The following is an 18,672-nucleotide window of genomic DNA, read 5'->3' as shown; positions in this document are numbered from 1 at the left end:
AAACACAGCTGGCAACAACACAGTATTAAGATCCAAGCATATGTAAACATTTGAATGTCATTTTAATAAATTCAACTATTATTTTCTCTTGTTAACTATATGTAAACGATTTTTATGTGAAATATGCTATTCAGGTCAGTACTAAATAAAAAATAACATTTTGTTAGATCCCTCCTATTTTGGAAAATTATAACCAAAAGCCACACAATGTGGCATTGTATCATTTGTTGCGGTAAAAATACTAACAGTTTTTTAGCCCTAGTAGCTCACAATTGCAATCAATTCACGTCATCAAAATAATGATGCCCTTTCCGTAGTTCAAAATATGTAGATATTATGTGGATTTTTAAAATAACGTAAGTCTTTTATGAGTTATTTCTCTAAGAGACATCATTTACGTTATATTAAGCCGTACAAGTCTTAATACCCGGGGTTCCCTTTAAACAATGTTTTAAAGTTTTTAAAATTAGTTCTGAGTTATTTACGTATTTACTTACTTACTCACTTACTAACTCACTGACTTACTTTTTTTAGCCATGGAAATCTTTTCAAATGTTTCATTTCCTGGTATTTCCAGGTTTTGCATTACTTCAGGAGCCCCAATGATTGATTTGATTTGAGTTGTGCATGGCATTGGTGAAAAACAGCTTGATCTGAGGTCATGGATTCAAGTTTTTGCCTGAGGTTACCTTAATGTGGGATTTTGATCAAGATCTTTTAGTCCATGATGTCAAGCAGCTTTAAGTGGGTTATTTGTCCAACTTTAAACCATCCTGTAGGCAGGCATTACACGAGCAGTGACTGTACCACCATGACCACAGGCAATAAATGAGACTAGTCTTACATAAGCTTCAAGATGAGAATTTAAATGTGGCCGGGATTGATGCAAGAAGGGTTTTGGGTTATTTTTCAGTCATTCTTGAATTTAATCACAATCCTAAACACAAACATGGCTCCAGATTGCCTTTTTCCTTCAACTAGATTGTTTAAAGGGGTCATATGATGCAGTTTCTTGTTTTCCTTTGTCTTTTGAGTATTACAAGCTGTTTGTGCATAGATAATATCTGTAAAGTTGCAAAGCTTAAAGTCTCAAAACCAAAGAGATATTTATTATAAAAGTTAAGACTCAGCCACACCTCCCTAAAACGGCGCGTTCAAACACGCCTCCACTTGAACACGTCACGGGGCGAGTAAATTAGCATAACACTGCCCATACGTATATGGAAAGATAGAAGGCGTAACTTTTACCGGCTGTAGTAGTGTTGCAGCCATCAATGTGGAGATATTGCAAAAGCGAAAGTACTTTATTTGGCGTTCCAAATGAGGACACAACTAGAAATCAGTGGTTCAGTTATATTTACAACACTGTTCTGGAACAGTATAACGCAAATATTCGAGTGGGTGATGCACATTTCACGGAGGACTGTTTCCTAAACCTGGGAGAGCAGCTTACAATGGCAGCTGTACACAAACGGTTAAGGACAGTCTGCGCTTCTGACTGACAGCTGACAGTTTTTCATATTTAAAGAATTCAGTACTGACTATTCAAAGGCGAGTTTTGAGCAGTGTAGAGTAGTGCTTCTTGTTTCTCGTTCTATGATCGCATATGCAAACATAGTGTTATGTTTACACGACGTGACGCCTAAAAAAGACAGTATGAATCATTATAATCAGTATTTATGTCCCCACTGGATGCAACAAATGCCTAGTTTATAATGGGTTTTATTGTTTCTGTCTCGTCGTGCCTAGAAAGGTACCGTAAGAGGCGTAACATTTCCGTCACATGCTTGAGGTATTCGGCCTATCACAACCCACCAGATAGCTGGCCAATCAGAGAACACCTTGGTTTCCATCAACGTTGAGTTTTGTAAAAATCGAAGCGTTTCAGAAAGGAGGGGCAAAGAGGAGCAACAATAATGTACAGTATGAGGAAAATATATTTTTTAAAAAATATTTTTTTGATCCGTAAACTGCACAAATACACAAAGTAATGCTCTTTTTAGCAACATCATATGACCCCTTTAAATTCTAAGCAAATTAAGAGTTGAACGAACTACATTCATATTGTGGTTTCCTGTTGTGAAACACACATTGAGGTTGATCATCAGCCAGGAACAGTGAGCTTGTTTGCTCACTCATTTGTCAGAAGATATGTTACCAATATATAAAATATAAATACATGTAAGGTCTTACTAATACATATATATATATGTGACCCTGGACCACAAAACCAGTCATAAGGTTAAATTTTACAAAACTGAGATTTATACATCATATGAAAGCTCAATAAATAAGCTTTCTATTGGTGTATGGTTTGTTAGGATAGGACAATATTTGGGCGAGATACATCTATTTGAAAATCAGGAATCTGAGGGTGGAAAAAAATCAAAATACTGAGAAAATCACCTTTAAAGTTGTCCAAATTAGGTTCTTAACAATGCATATTACTAATCAAAAATTACATTTTGATATATTTACAGTAGGAATTTTACAAAAAATCTTCATGGAACATGATCTTTACTTAATTTCCTAATGATTTTTGGCATAAAAGAAAAATCAAAAATTTTGACCCATGCAATGTATTTTTGGCTATTGCTACAAACATACCCCAGCGACTTAAGACTGGTTTTGTGGTCCAGGGTCACATATATATACATAATAGGTAAAACAACTAGAAGATGTCTAAAAATTTGATGTTTGAATTCCCTTTTAACTCAAATGAAATGTGTTGTTTTGCGTATCTGAAATCAAATGTACAAAAGATGCTCTGCTTCTAGAAAGATTCACCACACACACACTATACATAGGTAATCTGCAAATAATAAAAGCAGTAATTTGTAGAAGTCTACTTACCAGCCGGCCAAGTTGAGCTTTTGTGTGTTTAAGCAAGCTCTTGACAGTGAAGAAAAGATGATGGCAAAGAGGTGAAAGGAAACGCCCTGGATGGCCTGATGTAGCAGTAGGCCAGGGTGTGACTGCCTGTTTTTGTGAGTTTGAGCTTGCCGCTTATGCGTGTACCTGCTTTGAAGCAATGCAGTTATGATTGATAACTTAAAAAAACATGCGTAACATAAGGCCTGTCAGTTCATGGTGAATGTTTGATATTCTACTGAAGCTTTCAAATGCATGACCAATTTCTCAGTTTTACAAACTTTAATTCCAGATTTGTTAGGTTTAGTTTCAGTTTCAGTCCGTTTAGTGCAAGCTTGTGAAACAAAACATATTCTAGAATGCTAAACATTTTAGTTACTATGCCATATGGCCTCACGTTGCATGATTATTTGGACAATTTCAGTTGAAGTTGCATTGCATTTTGAGTGTTCAGTATATTTTGGCAAGTCTAGCAGCAGGGTGTCCATACATTGTCTTTTCCCAGACTTGTCCTGGCCAGGATTTCTAAATTGTCTAAAATGTCCAGGTTTTGCCTTAATTTTCCTGCTGTCTTTTCCTACTCTTTGACTGGAGAGTAGTATGAACGAAAGTGTTCAGGCATTGTGCAAAATCGCCCAATTGTGGTGTAAGAAGGTGGGATCTACAAAGAACAGTCAAGAAACGTAAAATGCACATATAATGTGTGAGGACTGAAAGCACACTGTAAAACGTTTTCACCAGATTCGACGTTCAGCAGCTGCCTTAAGTTTTTAAGCTAAATCAGCTTAAAACTACAAGTCATTTGAACTTTTTACAATAAAATTGAGTTGATATAACTTGTGAGTTTAAATGACTTAAGTTGATTTAACTTACAATCTTAAGGCAGCTGCTAAACTTAAGTTTTTAAGTTGAAACTGGTGAAAACTTTTTACAGTGCATGTCAAAAGAAAACAAAGCCAAAACCCAGGAAACGAGGAAGTAGTAGTAGGTCATCTAGTGATGCTTGGTTGGTTAGCATAACCGTGTTAACCCCTGCTGGTAGATTATTGCATTTTGGAAATCTGTTGTTGTTTATTGCACATTTTGACAAATGTAGCTGATTATCTGGGTATTCCATGCGTTCCATTTGCATATGCATAGTATGCATATTATATTCTGCTGAAAAAGCAGGAGTAGTAGCAGTTTTAGCATGCTTTTCCAAGCACAGGCCTCATGTTTGCCTGCCTCTCCCAGTTCTACAGGTCTCATGAGTAGTTCCTGTAGACTCAGAGCCCCGCTCTTTGTTCCAGGACCACAATCATATCTGAAATCATACATCTCAAAACAGGCATTTGTCATACATTAGTGGCAGCTGGGTTAGAAGGAGCTTTCTGTGACACGCAGTGCGAGATTGTGTTTTTGTGCACCTGTTTCCTTCACAAACATCCTTTAAAATGACTTCCTCATTTTTCTCACTAACAAGACTCTGTGCTAGAAAGCCACAGAGGTTTTTTTTTAATTACTTCAGGAATTGTTTGGTTAATTAGTGTTGATTAGGCCAAGTATCAACTTTTGCTCACAGTTAGGGTTAGTGATCTGAACAAACCCCTAATCCAAAGTATTAAACTTTAGTTCATAACAAATTGAATATTATACACTGTATTAGAAGTCAAAGTGAAATTTATTGTAAAAAATAAACATTTGGCAGCAACATTTAAAGTTTTGCAGGCTTACCTTAAATTAACAGTAAAAAAAAGTTATATTTTATTAACTGAAGTTGTGTTAATATACCAAAATAATGCTACTAAAATCTGTTTTGAAATGTTAATTGTGACACATTGGTGTTAAAACTGTAATTTTCATGTTTTGATTGGAGCTTTAACTGTTGTTTAATAATATCTATCAAAAGTTTTTGAACAGTAAGATTTTTAATGTTTTTAAAGAAGTCTCTTCTGTTCAATGAGCCTGCATATACTTGATCCAAATTACAGTAAAAACAGCAAAATTTTGAAATATTTTTGCTATTTAAAATAGCTGTTTTCTATTTAATTATACCTAAAAATGTAATTTATTCCTGTGATCAAGGCCACATTTTCAGCGTCATTACTCCTTTCTATAGTGTCATCAAACATTTCTTATTATTATCAATACTTAAAACAGTAAAGTACTTTTTTCAGGATTCTTTGATGACTAGAAAAGTCAAAAGATCAGCATTTATCTGAAATTAAAAGCTTTTGTAATATTATATGTGACCCTGGACCACAAAACCAGTCATAAGGTTAAATTTTACAATACACATTACGATACACATCATATGAAAGCTCAATAAATAAGCTTTCTATTGATGTATGGTTTGGATAGGACAATATTTGGCCGAGATACATCTATTTGAAAATCTGAAATCTAAGGGTGCAAAAAAAATCAAAATACTGAGAAAATCACCTTTAAAGTTGTCCAAATTAAGTTCTTAGCAATGCATATTACTAATCAAAAATTACATTTTGATAGGTTTACAGTAGGAATTTTACAAAAAAAATCTTCATGGAACATGATCTTTACTTAATTTCCTAATGCTTTTTGACATTAAAGAAAAATCAATAATTTTGACCCATACAATGTATTTTGGGCTATTGCTACAAATATACCCCAGCGACTTAAGACTGGTTTTGTGGTCCAGGGTCACATATAATATACCATTCAAAAGCTTGAAATCAGTAGAATTTGTTTTAAGCAGAGAAACCTAAAAAAATTCAATTTAACTGATTTCAACATTATTATAATAATACATGTTTTTTAAGCAGCAAATCAGAATATTAGAATGATTTCTGAAGGATCATGTGACTGGAGTAATGGTGCTAAAAATTCAGCTTTGAAATCAGCTTTTAAAATATATTCAAATAGAAAACAGTTATTTTAAAAGGTTTTGCTGTACTTTGGATCAAATAAATGCAGCCTTGGTGAGCAGAAGAGACTTCTTTAAAAGCATTAAAAATCTTTTGACTGGTAGTGTATCCCTTGATTTTTTTGAAAATGTACAAGACTAGATCAAGAGTCTGCTCTTAGCCAGAGTGCTCTTTCTAGGATTGTATGACTAAAAGTCGTTAGTTTGCAGTTTCAGTCAAGACATAAAATAAAAAGGAAAGAAAGTTATTAGTTTTAGCAAACTCTGAGCTGCACAATCTTCTAACGATGGTTTCTAAGGCCAAGAGATTTGTGGTTGTTCTGTACTGAAGGTTCTAGGTGGTTGCGGGCCGTTGATGGTGTGTGATGCTTGAACTATTTTTGTTTTTAACAGCTGGGCTCGACAATAAAAACTCACAATACACATGGTTTGCCATAATGGGATCATTCTGTTTGACTCTAGAGGCACAACCATGTGAGTAACAAATGTATTCTCTTCCGTGAGGAGTGTGAGTCTGTGAACTGCACTTGGTTTTGTGAGTTGAACCGGGAATGGAATTTGTGTTTAGGGAGTTTTTGTACTGATCTGAGAAAACAATCACGAAATAGCTTGGTGCACTTTAATGTAAAAGCATGGCCTTCTGCGGTGTGTGTTTGTGAGATTTGTTCCTGTGTGTGTTCCTTCTAGGCAGGAAGTTTGGATGAAATGTATAAGTATTTCATGCTGACCAGCTGGTGCATTAGCTCTAGGAAAGAAAATCCACAAAAGAGAGCTCTTCAAGATCTTATGTTTCCCTTTGATAAAACCTACTGTGTGTATCCTATTTGATACACACATTTCTAAGGCCTCTAAATGATCAACATGATCAAAACTTTGCTGAAAAACCTGTTGTACACAATCTGCTATTCTCCTGTCTAAATTTTGTTTGTCGTACAAAATAGTCCACAAGAAAAATAATAGTTAAATTTATAAAAATTACCACTTGATTCTTAATACTGTGTTGTTACCTGAATGATCCACAGCTGTGTTTTTTTTGTTTAGTTCCTGAACTGCCCGCTGTTCTTCAGAAAAAATCCTTCAGGTCCCATAAATTCTTTGGTTTTTCAGCATTTTTATGTGTTTAAACCCTTTCCAACAAGGACTGTATGATTTTGAGATCCATCTTTTCACACTGAGGACAACTTTTCATATGCAACTATAACAGAAGGTTCAAATGCTCACTGATGCTTCAGAAGGAAACACGATGCATTAACTTTTTTTAATTTGAAGATCAGGGTAAATTAAACTTATTTGGTCTTCTGGGGAACGTGCAAGTTTCTCCTGTAGCTTCTGGAGGGCAGTACATAATGAGAAAAATATGATATTTAGGCAAAATAAGAAAAATGTACACATCCTCATTCTGTTCAAAAGTTTACACCCCTGGCTTTTAAAGCATAGTTTGTCCTTCTGAAGCTTCAGTGAGTGTTTAAAAGTTCTGTAATAGTTGCATATGAGTTCCTTAGTTGTCCTCAGTGTGAAAAGATGGATCTCAAAATCATACAGTTATTGTTGGAAAGGGTTCAAATACACAAAAATGCTGAAAAACCAAATAATTTGTGGGAGCTGAAGGATTTTTCTGAAGAAGAGTGGGCAGTTTAACTGTTCAGGACAAACAAGTGACTCATGAACAACTATCACTAAACAAAAACACACAGCTGTGGATGATTCAAGTAACAACACGGTACATCAAGTGTATGTACTGTAAACTGTGTGTAAATGTCTTTTATGATTCAGGTCAGTACTAAATAAAAAAATAACATTCATTTTGTTTGATCCCTCTTCTTATTTTGGTAAAATAATTAACATTTTGCAGATTCTGCAAGGTGTATGTAAACTTTTGACTTCAACTGTATCCTAAAAAATTTTAGGTAACAATGAAACATTGAAAACAATGAAACATTGAAAACTTTATTAGGTCAGCTTCTGAGCAATGAAATTTTCATTTGGGGACATTTTTCGGGGGTAAATCTAGGTTAACTGCTTGGTTCAAGGGCGCAGTGATGATTTAACTTGGTTCTCAGTTACTTTCCTACTTGAGGTTGAACCTGAAAGCATTGTGTCAGTATCCCAGGTCCTTCAGGATACTGTGAAGGAACCGCCCATCTAATCCATCAACACCAGTAATCAGCAGAGCTTCCTGTGGCATCAGCAAAGTCTTGACAGCCCCTCTCATTCTCTCTCTGTATGTCTCTCCAGGTCCTTTATAATCACGCTGACCTTTGGTGACCCTGTAGCTGCGGAGCATTGTGTCAGAATCCAGGGCATGCGAAGGCCAAGGGAATGAAGTAAAGAGCTACGAATCCTTTGCTCTTCAGAGATGGAGGGGCTTTTCTTAAGAGTTATCACCTCAGCGAAAAATCAGGGTAAGACCCTGTCAACAAATCAGTATGTCGTCTTTGAAGATCGTACCTTTAGATAATGTGGATATATGTATGGGACATCCTGCAGGGCGGAAAACATCAGTTGTTTCCTTGGATTTTACTGATGAATGGGTCATTTGCTTCCCTTATATGATCCGATTTCTGATCATAAAAATTCATTTTTTTATGTAGTATTTCTTATACACAGCTCTGTCAGCTGTTTTTTTTTTTTTAATTAGAAACTACACAGATTTTAGGTTAAATTTTATGTGAATGTCTTAAGGAAAATATTTTGAGTAGTTATACTGTTTCACCAATTTTAATCTCATTTAAGCTTGTTGTGCAGTTCTTTGAGTAGGATAAATGCATCATTAAATTACCAATATTAATGAATATTGTTTCTTTTCCCCCTGAAGATAGTCTGTCTTTTAATTTATTTAATTAATATTTTAATTATACATTTTATACTTAATTTTTTTTCTGGTGACAATTTTTGTGGAGTCTCTTGAGTAGGGCTGGGCAATTTGGCTTAGAATCAAAATCTCGATTAATTGAACATTTTAACCCGATTACGATTAATGAACGATTATTTTATTTATTAATAAAATTATATTTAATTATATTTATATAATATTTATTTTTTTGCCCTCATAGTTCACTGACAAGTTTTGTACAGTAAATATGTTCACATATTACAAGCGAGAGATTTTTGGATGAAGGGTGCATTACTTGATTTTAAAATAATTGAAGGAAACACACTATCTACGATCTATGATTATTAATTGAACATCAGTGTTGAACAACTGAAATTAAAGCAAGCATTGCTTAAAACGAAAAGTCACATTTTTCTTAAATTAGTGAAAATAAATAACTTGCACTATTGGAAACAAAATAAATAATTTTCAATGTTTTTCATATTAAAAGTAGAAAATAAGCAGTATCTCCTCTAAATAAATTTACCCTTGTATATCCTGTAAATACTTTTTACTGTATAAATACTGTTTAAGCTCTCCATCGACATGTCGGCGGAATAACGGAACGGAGCGCTAGTGTTTTTTAAAGGGAAAGTAATTGAAATAATCTTCCTGGAAAAATTTTAACGATTATAGGTTCTGAATGTCGATTTCGATTATTTTTCGATTAATCGCCCAGCCCTACTCTTGAGTGTGATACATGCATTGTAAAAAGTACCTATATGTCACACAGAGGTCAGTATATTAATATTTTAATTATACATTTTATATTTAATTTTTTTTCTGGTGACAATTTTTGTGGAGTCTCTTGAGTGTGATACATGCATTGTAAAAAGTACCTATATGTCACACAGAGGTCAGTATATTAATTTTCTAATTTAATTTAATTAAAAAAAAAATTCCCTCTATGGTCTCTTGTTTAATTTAATTTTATATTCTATCTTATTTAATTTTATTTTTTATCAGAAACAATAATACTTTTTTTGACATATACTTAAGTGTTATTCCCCCTGATATCTGTCTATTAATTTAATTTAATTTGTTTGAATATATTATCTTATTTAATTAATCTGTTTATTAATTTAATTTAATTTAATTAAAAAAAATAATTAAATTATCTTTTTCTCTCTGTGGTCTGTCTATTATTTTATTTTATTTTATTTTATTTTATTTTATTTTTTATCCGAAACAATAATACTTTTTTTGCAGATAATTGAGTGTTTTTCCCCCAATGTCTGTTTATTAATTTAATTTAATTTAATACAAAATTTAATTTAATTTCATTTAAATTGCATTTAATTTAAAAAATGTAAATTAAATTAAATTAAATTATTTTTTTCTCTCTGTGATCTGTCTGTTATTTTATTTTATTTTATCTTATCTTATTTTATTTTATTTTTATCAGAAACAATAATACTTTTTGTGCAGATACTTGAGTGTTATTCCCCCAATGTCTATCTATTCATTTCATTTAGTTTATTTAAATATATATTCTCTTTTTATTTAATTTTTTATCAGAAACAATAATACTTTTTGTGCAGATCCTTGAGTGTTAATCACCCTGATGTCTGTTTATTAAATTAATTTCATTTCATTTCATTTGGTCAAGAAACGTATATTTTTTGTACAGATACTTGAGTGTGATAAATGCATTGTAAAATAAAAGGTACATTATAAAAAAATTACCGCGATTACCTGTAGCCACCTACCTAGGTATTAAATTAAATTATTATGAGTTTAACATGTTTAAAACAGTATTTACAACAGCTGGGTAATCTAGTTAAAAGGTCTGGCGTGTAAACCAATTCTCTTGATTTAAATTTCTCTTTATTTAGTGTTATTTTGTAGAGCCAAACTTAGAAAAAGTCTTCAAAACCTTAACATAAATCTCCTCCTCTCTGTTGAATCATGGTTTTTGTCATGTGAAAACTGTATGATATAGAATACATAGTGATAAAGTTGAATGCTGAAAGAATGAAAATGCTCATTGATGGGCTTTGACCTTTTCCTGTACATATATCACCCACTTCCTGGGCATTTTTGTATCAAGACACACATTCAATCTCACAGCACAGTGATTGTCAATTGTTGTTTGTGACTGCTGGTTTGGTTTGACCCCAATTTCTAGAAACAATTGCTAAACCTGTCTTCCTGTAAGACCTAAAACTGGATCTAATGCCATACCAGAAAAAAACCCCCACTGAAGTCGACATCAAATGAAAATTGACCTTGTTTATTTTCTTTCATCAGTGTAAAGACTTGTCACAAATCCCTCTTATTTTATAACCTGCCCAGTTTTTATGATCCAATCAGTCCCCAATGGTTAAAATCAAGTCCCATAAAGTTGTTTTTCAAATATAAATATTACATTATAGAGGCTGCAAATGCCATTGTTGGTGACCTTGAGATAGTTTCTGCCATGTTGATGAATAATTGTGACATTAGTGTTACAAGTTCTCAAACAAAGCAGAACAATAAATGTTTGGTGAGCGAAATTAGATTCGTTTGGACACAACAGCGCACATCCCCCTCGCCGTCCCTATTTTTTACTCTAGAAGTTTAATGGTATTGCAATGAGGACAACAGAGTATGTGTGTCTGTGTGTGTCTGTGTGTGTCTGTGTGTGTGTGTGTGTGTGTGTGTGTGTGTGTGTGTGTGTGTGTGTGTGTGTGTGTGTGTGTGTGTGTGTGTGTGTGTGTGTGTGTGTGTGTGTGTGTGTGTGTGTGTGTGTGTGTGTGTGTGTGTGTGTGTGTGTGTGTGTGTGTGTGTGTGATGTGAGTGATGATGCGTGGTGGGGTGTTGACAGTTCCATTTCCAGTGCGAGACACCCTACATGTCTGGAATACTCTTCCCCCCTCTTTTTTTCTCGCTCTGTTCTTCAGACTTTCTTTCATCGCTACACCTCTTCTTCCACAATGAGCATTGAGCTGATTTGATCTCTTTCTGTTTGGTTCTTTTTTAAAAGCCTTGCTGGTACTTGTCACTTTGTTCCTCTGCCCCCAAAGTGAAATCAGTGCAAAAACACCAGCCTTTTGTTCAGCGCCCTGAAAACTGTTAGACTGATGCATCAACAACTCAAATAAATTTTGTATTCAGATACTATATCTTTTGTTAAGAAAGAGTCAAATGTGGGGTGCACACACAGAATTTGTGCCCACAGAATTACAGACATTTTCATAGAATTGCATTTTGCCATTTATAATGTTCTATTTTGCATGTTCATTTATTAAAAGGAACCCGAGGTATTAAGACTTGCATGGCTTAATATAACGTAAATTATGTCTCTTACTGAAATATGTAGTAGAAAACCCAAGTGTTATTTTAAAAATCCACATCGTTTTATACATATTTTGGGCTATGGAGGGCATCATTATTTCGATGATGTCAAATGGTTGCACTCAGTGAGCTACTGGTGCTACCTGTTGCTATTTTTACCGCAACACAACTTGGAATATACAACTTGGAAAATAAAATACTGATACGATGCCACAGCCGAAGGGCAACAAGAGAAGCAATGTAAGTCTTCACTGTTTTCCTAGCGATAAGAAGAGGACAAAAGAATGGGAAGATGCCTGTGGATTAATTAAACTTCCTAAGACCCACATCTTTGTTTTCTTCACTTTAGCCTCCAAACCTTTTGAGGCTTTTGGTAGAACACAGCTACTGAAAGAGCTTATAGGTGGTGATGGATATAAGCTTAGTCTTATATCAAATGCATCAATTTTTTCCCCCACAAGGAGTCTGCTCCCGAAATCCACATTGAGAAACTCTTAAGTGGCTGCAGAGTCGTGACGAGCGCCGTCACGTTAGTAGCTCACCGAGTGCAACCATTTGACATCATCAAAATAATGGTGCCCCCATAGTCCAAAATATGATTAAAACGATGTGGATATTTAAAAAATAACATAAATCATAAGAGTTTTCTACTACATATTTCATTAAGAGATATAATTTGCGTTCTATTAAGCGATACAAGTCTTAATACCTGAGGTTCCACATTTTATTTTGGCCAAAACAACAATAATGTAGTTTTTCATTACTATTTTCCACCCTCTCTTTGAAATTTAGAAGTAAGGGAGATAACGCCTGGAGAAAACTTGCGCATTTTCAATGTTGGGATCCTTCGGAAGGCTATTCAGAGCATCAGGCATCACCCACTCAAGGTTTGTCAAAGTTTTCCATATTTAACCATAATTGTCAGGGGTTTTTGCTCTTTATGACTATTAGTATCTATCTTGGTTCTTCTATAAGTCACTATAACTGGGCAGGTTGAATTTCTGAACACTTAATTGATGTCATTGTTAACGTGTAAACTTGGACAGTCATGTGTTATTTTCAGAAGTTTTGCGGAAGTTTAGAATGACTCATGTTTGCAGTTTTTTTTAATAGATCTCTATATGCCTATGAGTAACTTGTGAAAGTGTGCAGGTTTGTCTCAGAACATTAAGGTAGATGTTATTCTTCATGATTTAACCCCTTAAATAGAAATCAAACAAAGATTTCCAGTTGCGCTCTGAATCTAGTCTGCTTTTCCCATTTGTGAGCAGAACTTCTGGACAGAGCCGAGGATTCCTGAGGGAAGTGTCTAGTACGGAGATGTTAGGCCTGGGATGGGGAAGTGCGGTTTTGGTCTGGTTATTCATGGAGAGGATCCAGTGAGCTTTTGTGCCATCTGGTTGTGGTGTACTTGGGGATGGCGTACTTTGGGGCATTTTAAAGACAGCAATGCATTCTGGATATTTTAGAGTGTGTTCGGATGAAAAACATGCACATTGTATTCGCAGAACACTCAAAAACATTAAGTCCTGAACCAAGCCCTCCTTGTAATTAAATGCATCTAATGATATTGAATTTGTGCCGTATATACCAACAGCAAACAGTTCCTTACCACTGAAAACGTCTTTTCTTTCATTAGGCCCTCATATTATCGAAAGACAAACACACAATGCTGTGGAGGGTTGTGCTGTGGCTTGTTCATTGACCTACTTTTGGCTCTTTGGCACCAGCTGTATACATGGTTGAAGTTATTACCCCATTTTGGGGTACTGGATATTCAATATGGCCTCAACACAAAGTAAAATCCCATCGAAAACAGCAACACAATGTGTTGCCAGATGTGCATCAAAGAAGAGAGTTGGTGTTACTCAATGAAAACTCACTTCCAGACGCCTGACAGTTACACTGACGATATATTGAAGTTTTATGAAGCAAACAACCAGTCTGTGCAAGAAACTGAACATTATTTACATTGTTACCTGTAATCCAGAGCCACAGGCAAACAGTTTTCAGTGATGTCCAGTTTGCGAACGAATCATTCTTTTGAACCGTTTTTTTTTTAGTGAACTGGATGAATCAGTTCGATAAATCAGACTGAACCATCTGAAACAGTTCATGGCTCAGGCAGCACAGATTGATCTACAAGTTACTCAATTAAAACTTACTTTTTAGACGCCTGACAGTCACTCTGAAATATATTGAAGTCTTATGAAGCGAAACAATCAGTTTGTGCAAGAAAACTAACATTATTTGCAACATTACATTACCTGTAATCCACTAGCCTTAGGCCAGACGGTCCAGAGTGATGTCCAGTTTGTGAAGAAATCATTCTTTGGAACTGGTTCTTTTTAGTGAACTGGATGAATCAGTTCACCAAATCAGACTAAACCATCTGAAACAGTTTGTGGTTCAGGCAGCACAGATCTACAAGTTACTCAATCAAAACTCACTTTTAGATGCCTGACAGTCACTCCAACTCCAAATAAGCCAAAATACTACTTTTTGCCAAAAGTTCACTGAGCTGAGAAAACAGTTTTAGTGATTGCTAGATGGTTGCCTATAGTCGAAAGGTCTGGAGATTGTTTCATTGATTTGAGAGTGAGATAGATTTTAGTTGTGTATCAAAGAGAATGCCATTGTACGTGCTCAGATAAGTTGAAGACCTGTCTTTCATGTCAGAGTTCAGAATACTTCAGTTGCTGGGTGGGACACTGTAATGACAATTCTGCTGCCTGGAAACACACACACAATGCTGTATCAACACTCTGGAAACAAACAGGTGACCTCAACATTTCCACACGCTTGTGACCTCCCAGGGAACACACACGCACACACAGATAGCTCAGGGCTACACTGAAATCTATGTCTTTTTCTCTCCAGTTGCTCTCAGTCTGAACTTTGGCTTGAGAAACAGACAGCACATGCTATCTGTCTTTCTGTTTTGTAAATCTGAAGGCCATAAATGATAACACTAAATCTATTTTGTCTCCTTTTCAAAGCACGTCTTGTACGGAAAAACTCTTTTTCAAAACAAAACCAGACTATACTCTTTTGGTAGATATGCGTATGACAGAAAACATGAAATATAGCACTTGGATCACATATGTTTTTTTTTTTTTTTTTTTTTTGATGCCACAGACTCCTAAATAGGGATCATCCTCATTGAAGGGACACCATCCTGAAATTAGGAAGGCAGCAATTATTATATATAGCTATTTTACCCTATTTATACTATGAAAATTCATATAATAAATGTGTAAAATATTATTTGGAAACTATTCAGTTTCTATTATGTTACATTAGCTATTTTCTACTCATTCTAGTACTATAGATGCACACTAAAAATATATATAATATGATTATTAAGTCAAAAATAATTTTCACCAGTTTGAAAACCCCAAGAATGTTTAATTTAGTATTCTATGCCTACAAAAAGTCTAAATAAGTCTACAAAAGATTAAAACATATAGATGTATATGTTTCATATTTGGAACATGACACTGAGTTAATTACAAATATGCTTGTTTGTGGGTGAAATAACCTTAATTGAGAAGTGCTTAAGTTTTTAACTGAAGTACAAGTATAATTAAATCTGACAACCTGACTTGTCACCCTGCCTGATCAATTCTTTCCCTGTCCAGACTGCCATCTTGAACCATCTGAGCAAACAAATCAATCCTGACCTGCACTCCAAACTTGTAAAAGCCTCCATTATTTCTCGCTCATGGCAGCATGAGGCTGTCCCAACAACCATTCATTCATAGAGATCCACGTTTAAAAATAAGTACAAAAACAAATCCCCAGACAAGATTCGGTCTGAAACATAACTCAGCTGTCTTAGAGTTTCCAAAAGGAGAGCAGAACTATACAAAACCTTTCCGCAGATGAAAAAATCATCATCTCTGGAATTCAGATCTGTCTTTCTTCATCCAAATCCTGTGTTTTATTGAATGTATGTGGACAGTAGGGAAACATATTCATAGTGTGTGTGCACGATTTTGGTTTGGCAGTGGAATAATTCCCCCATCTGTTCCTGTTTCATTAACGCTTGTGCCATTATCACCACATTCTAGAACACTGTGCCAAAGCCAGATATTTTCATTTTCATGTCTGTTTTAACAGTATGGCTGCTGTGTCAATAGATAGTATGTACTGTGCTTCTATCTTCATGTACACCATGTCTAATCCACGATAAAGTGACTTTTTGACTGTTGTTTGGTTTCTATTTTTGCATACATAGCTCCGCCCACAGTAAAATCTCATTGGTGTAGAGACCCACTTTAAATACACTTATAAAGTTTGGAATAATTATCTATATTTTTTATGTTGTTGAAAGTCTATATGTGACCCTGAAATCAAAATCATGAAGTCATAAAGGGACAATTTTTTGAAATTGAGATGTATACATCATCTGAAAGCTGAATTAATAAACTTTCCATTGATGTATGGTTTGTTATATCTATTTGGCTGAGATACAACTATTTGAAAATCTGGAATCTGAGGGTGCAAAAAAAGAAAAAAAGAAATTCAAATAATTGAGAAAAAAAGTTCTTAGCAATGCATATTACAAATAAAAAATTGTTTTCATATATTTACAGTATGAAATTTACAAAATATCTTCATGGAACATAATTTTTGCTTAATATCTTTATGATTTTTGGCATAAAAGAAAAATCGATAATTTTGACCCATACAATGTATTGTTGGCTATTGCTACAAATATACTTGTTCTACTTATGACTGAGTTTGTGGTCCAGAGTCACACACACATACACACACACACACACACACACACACACACACACACACACACACACACATATGTGTGTCCAAACTAAGTGCCATTTATTTGATCGAAAATACAGAAAAAAATTATATTTTGTAGTATTAGTACAATTTGAAGAAAGCAGCCATTACTTTGGTCTTCAGTCACATGATCCTTCAGAAATCATTCAGTTGATAGTTCTTGCTAAATAAACATTTCTTATTATTATTAATGTTGGACACATTTTTCGCTGCTTAATATTTTTAGTGAAACCATGATACACTATACTACCAAAACTTTTTTTTAAAGAAATGAATGATTTTATTCAGCAAGGATGCATTAAATTAATCAAAAGTGGTGTTATAATGTTACAAAAGATTTTTATTTCAATTAAATGCTGTACTACACCATGATTTCCACAAAAATATTAAGCAGCAAAATCTGTCCAACATTGAAAATAATTAAAACCGTTATTAATAATTGAGTAATAACTGATAATAATTGAGAACATATTAGAATGATTTCTGAAGGATCATGTGACATAAAGACTAGTAATAATGATGCCTTCAAATTCAGTTTTATTATCACAGGAAAAATAGTGCCACTTCGGCCCTCCTTTCAAAAACATTAAAATATCTTACTTATTTCAAACTTTCGACAAGTACCGTACGTGTATATTAAACATAAATATGTTGTGATTGGCAGTTTCATATGTTCTTTTGGTCGTTAAGCTTGCATGCAGCCAAGTAATCTGTTAATAATCTGGTTGATAGCTTATTGAAATCAGAATTAAAAGTCTTTACTGCTTGACATTATAAGTTGTATTAAAGGCTAGACCTTAAGCCATTAAAAGTCTGGTTACACGCGACGATAGCAGGTGAAGACAGACATATTAATTGGCATTGGAAAGTTGTTGCTCTGTACTTGGTTAAGACACAGCGTTGATATTGAATTGATTTGTTGAAGTTAGTGATAAAATGCTGAGCATTTATGTTGTTTTCATGACCTTTTATTACCAAATGAAATACGCAGATGCCATTTTTTAACTTTATAAATATTTAAATACGCAAAATGTCAAATCAAGGAAATGAAACACATTTTTGCTTCTAGTGAACTGACTTCACAGCCATTATTTCTTAGTTTACTGAAGAGTTTTCCATCAGCGCAGCTCAGACAAAAGCAGAACAGACGTTTGCAAATCTGCAGTGGGATCTGAGCCACGTCTACCCCGCTACCCAAATGCAAACTCCCAGAATGCTCTCTGCTTGCGGCTTGTTTGAGCTTCTGTGCTCCAGTGCCCCCTTCACCTGCCTGCAAGGACACCCAGTTTCTCGGTCAGTATGTAGATATATTGCGCCATTTGTGTATTCCACTATAACCCTCAAACTGAAATAGCACATCTCCCATCAATAGAAGCTTGTGTCTGTTTGTTGCTCGCCTGGAGCAGATGGAAATTCTCGGAGGAACGCTGTGGATTTATAAAACCGCATTTCATTGTTCATTCATGTCTGCCGAGGGGGAGATACAGACGCTCGTCCATATTTGGTCTCCAGGGAAAACTTAGATTGGACGTAATGTAGTGCAGCGGCTCGTCGTGAATTCCAGCCTTGTTTGTTTATAGTGTTTTCTGCTGTGTTGTCTGTTGTAGTCTGGACATCGTTTGCAGGGAAGAACAGAACAATAGAGCTGTCTGGGAATGAAATATTCTCGTTATGTAACGCTGGAGAGAGTCCAGACAGACTAAGAGGTCATCTAAACAGGTCAGGGGTGTCAAATAAGTCTCCGCTGTCCTCACTCTCACCTCAGCCTGGGACTCCACCAAGGGGAAACAGTAGTTACAGTCATGACAAATATTTACTGCTACAATAAACACATGAATGACCTTACTACTGCTATACATATAATGTAATACTGTAATTTTTCAAATAAATCATATCATATTGATACTAATATTTTTATTTGTGACCCTGTACCACAAAACCAGTCTTTGGTATATTTGTAGCAATA

Source organism: Garra rufa, chromosome 17 (genome assembly GCF_049309525.1).
Source record: "Garra rufa chromosome 17, GarRuf1.0, whole genome shotgun sequence".
NCBI classification, from domain to species: Eukaryota; Metazoa; Chordata; class Actinopteri; order Cypriniformes; family Cyprinidae; genus Garra; species Garra rufa.
The sequence above is the reverse complement of the archived record's forward strand: the minus strand, read 5'-3'. Positions refer to the sequence as shown.